Source organism: Palaemon carinicauda, chromosome 16 (assembly GCF_036898095.1).
Source record: "Palaemon carinicauda isolate YSFRI2023 chromosome 16, ASM3689809v2, whole genome shotgun sequence".
Lineage (NCBI taxonomy): Eukaryota > Metazoa > Arthropoda > Malacostraca > Decapoda > Palaemonidae > Palaemon > Palaemon carinicauda.
Genome location: NC_090740.1, coordinates 58,759,700 through 58,764,021, shown reverse-complemented (window position 1 = coordinate 58,764,021; position 4,322 = coordinate 58,759,700).

Genomic DNA, 4,322 nt, shown 5'->3' with positions numbered 1-4,322 from the left:
AGCTTACCACTATGTACAATAAACCCACGAACAACCTTCAGTAGAGTTGCGAAACCACTGTAAGGACAAGATAAATCCTCTATAACTATTAAATATTCGTGAATATCCGTACTCTACCGATGGCAGGTAGGAAGGACTTTAATAGGCGGCAACAAAGGCTCAAAAGATTGCTACGATTACCATTCAGTATTTGCCCCAAAAATACTTGGTACTCACCGTAGTCCATCCGAGCAAGAAGGGATTGAAGTCAATGCTTAGGAGAACGTGACTTTTCTCCACAAATCCTCCACTAAGGCGAGTCAAAGTCGAGACGATGATGAACAAATCAGTCGTAGGAAGCAGAGTACATGCAGGTGGCCACCAATTACGCCGTCCAAATTATGGAACCAAGGGAATAATTCACAAATGCCTCTTGAGGGTGTTATGTATTATTGTAATGTACTATGTTATTTCAAGTGTTGCAGGTATTGCGCAACATTGCATCATATTTCATGAATAAGACATGTTATGCTTTATACATAAGAGTAATGATTTGTTTTGGTATTAGGATTCAAACATTTGTTGATTACCTCAAAGATAGGATGTGATTCTTTATGATTTGTACTGGAGTAGGATTTAAGTCTTTTCAGAGCGATGCTCTTTTGTTTAGCAATGTTTTGGATTGTCAGATTGTGTAAGACGCTCCATATACACTTGGGAGTTGGCTGTCACAGAGTAAACAGTACAATGTAGTCTTTTATACAGTAAATGTATTTTTAAGAATACCAACGTCTTATTAACCATCAAGCCAAAATGGACAACATCAGATGGGATCAGCTGAGAAATAATTACTAACGATTGTTCATCTATGTTCCAGGTAATTATTATGGTTAATAGAACTTCCTACCAAAGTACCAAATCCCACAGAGGGACCCTTGATTCTTAATAAAATTATCAGAGCCTCGTCCAAGACATCCTCCAGGAGGACAGGCTCACACAGACGATGGGAGACGGGCTCAATGGCATACGGGTATGTGGTGGGTCCTACCAAGGACTGTCCGGACTGACCAGACTGGCAGAACTGCCTCGACTGCTGAGACTGCTTGGACTGCTAGTACAGACTTCTAACGCATTCACCGGTCTCGAAGTTTCCTCGTAAACAACAAAAAAAGGAGGAGTCAACAATTTGCCAATCATAACTATGGCAGCAGGAAGGACTGTAAGCTGTACCAAGTATATTTTTCTTATTTTGGTAATACTGAAATCCCATATTTACGAATCCTTCCTGCCACTGTAGGCAAGTACATCAAAAATTTATTCATTCTGTATAGTCCTGGGGAGAAGATGGAAACTTTTTCCATAGAAAAAATTTTCATCTGATAATAAATGTACAAAATATGCATGGACATACAGTAAAATTTAAAATTAAAAACAAAACATGAATTAGTGAAGCATTTGTCTTGTCCTTGCCTCACTGGCTTCTGCAGCTTTCCTGCGGGGACGTGAGGATTTACCCAAGAAATTATTTTTAGGGGAAAGACTGTCAGGACAAAAATGGGTGTTCTCCAACATGGGGATAAGATTAGTAACATGAATCTTGGTGGTCTGACCGGTTTTTCCCTTCTTGACCAAAGCATGGGTAACCTCACCCAGATCATTAACAAAAATCTTCAAAATTATTCCTAATGGATAATTACTTCTTTTAGTATATTCTTCCTTTATTAAAAGGATATCTCCTACTTTTGTCAGTTTGTGCGAGATGGGACGATACCGACTTTTTCTATCAACAGCTTGATGAATAAGAGTACCTAAAAATTCACTATGGTAGGTATCTAACAATGCATCTCTGACTTAACATAATTTTATATAATTTTTAGAAATATCTGAAACATGACAATTGGTCGGATGAAAATCTGCATCCTCTGGAAAAGGCTGTAACTCAGGAATCAAATTTAGTGAAGTCAACTCATATCCTCTGATAAGCTGTTCAGGTGTTATAGGCTCCGGTACATAATCAATGTAGTCATCTCTTAAAGCCTCTTTAAAGGCTATCGGTCGTCTGTTAACGAGATGTATGATATTACACGCGAGAAATTCAAAATCATATAATGAAAGTACATTGTTTTTTATAGCTCCAAAGATTAATCGTTTAACCATCTTAACGCATACTTTGACCAAAGAACCTAGCTGGCTGCAACCCTTAAAATATTGCTGAAAGGATAAAGGTTTCACACAGTTTTCTTCAAAATACAATTTTGTCTGAGAGTCATTGATGAATGAGCTTATAATATTAGCACCTGCTACCAACTGCGTTCCTAAATCACTGATACACAACTGGGGTATGCCATATTCAAAACAATGTAATTGGAAAGCTCTAAGAAAATCCGATACATTCAAACTTCTGCAGACCTTTAGATTAATTGCCCTTGACCAAGTACAAGTTATGCACAATAACCATATTTTCTGTGTCGCCTTTTCATTTTTCACGTTGAAAGGTCCTAAATAGTCAACAAAAACATTTGCAAAGGGAACTCTAGGAGGATCTGATCGGAAGTCTCTATAAGAATTTTGATTTAATTTTATGGTACGACTATTAAATCTTCGACAATGAATGCATTGTTTGAGAGCTTTTTTGACAACTGAGAAATGTTTAGGAATATAGTAATACCTTCTAAGCTCAGTTAACACAGAATAACAACCTGAATGTAATAATTTTACATGTGCGTCCCAAATAATCAACTTGGTTAAATGACTGTCTGGATGTAATAGCACTGGAAATTTGACGTTAATATTATAATTCCACTTCTTGAACTTACTTTTCACTCTTAAAATACCCTGTTCATCCATAAATAAATTTAACTGTGTTATGATCGGAGGAATCTCTTTCTTGGAATTCATACCAGTTTGAAAATAAGAATATACCTCAGGGAAATACTTACATTGTTCAACTTGTAACAAATGACTCAGAGAGGAGGCAAAATAGTTAGTAACTGGAGAAAAAGGAATTCCTGCTTTTAATTTCCACTTGTGTAAGGCCAAAAATACTCTACGATGAACTAGTAGAAGTCTCCTTAAACAAGAATAACTTTCCAAATCAACAAGGTGGTTTAAATTTTCGGTAGCACAAATTAAAGGAGACGAATGAATCTCCGTGGCGACCTCAAATGCTGGGATAGTAATGGACAATTCAGGGACTTCTGTCAACCTAAGATCTGGCCCTGTAAAAATACATGACTTATGGAGCTGATTATACGATACACATCTAATAATTAAATCTGCAGGGTTATTCTTACCAGAAATGAAATTAAACTTGACAGGATAAATTTCACACAATCTCTGTATATTATTAATTCTGCTCAAAACAAAGGGAGAATGTTTATTTCATTTGTCTAGTTTCAAAGACGCAGAATTTAACCAATGTAACGTACAAAGAGAATCTGTATAGGCCATAATATTCTCAATTTCTATGGGTCTTATGCAAGACGAGCCAGATAAATCTTTGTAAATATCCAGAGCACACTCAACACTTAAGTGGACGGCATTTAGTTCAAGAGCAGGTATCGATTTATTCTTTAACTGTTTATTAACCAGTCTGTTCTTGGCATGAATAAAACTTAGATGGCATGTATCAATATGCTGCAAATAAATAACACAACCATAAATATCTCTACTTGCATCTGAAAATACTAAAATGTTATATTTACCATCCCTAGGACCTACAGATCGTTGAACTCTTATAGAAGGAGCTCTATTTAACTGTTTGCAAATGTTGCTCCATTCTCGCTGCAAATCTGTAGCCAAGACTGTATCCCAGCTTAAAGTTTTCTGGCACTGTAGCTTATGCATAAATAATCTGCAGCGATTAAACAAGGGCATATTAAAGCCAAAAATATCTAACTAAGAGGCAATAGTTTGTAAAATAGACCTCTTAGTTTTGGCATTTGAATCAAGGCATATAGGGTTAGTAAACATTTCATCAGAAATCCTGTCCCATGTTAGTCCAAACAATTTACTGGTGCTAGGGGTAACTACTTCGGTCTCTCCGTCTATTTCCGTCTTTAAGGCTATATCATTAGTAACAACCTGCTGAATATAAAACCTATAAGGGTTAAAAATACGAGGAAGCTGTTGGTACGACCATTTCAACTCCTCTTTAGTATTAGCAGTAATAGCCCCATTATCCATGTAGATAAGCGAATAAATGGATCTTTTCAAGTCCGATATGCGAGGATCCTCAGAGTGCTGCAAAATCAAAATGTAATAAAGAGCCATCATTAGTAAAAAAGGACTGCATCGAAGACCAAAAGGTAATCTCAAATTCTTGAAAGCTAATAATGAAAAAT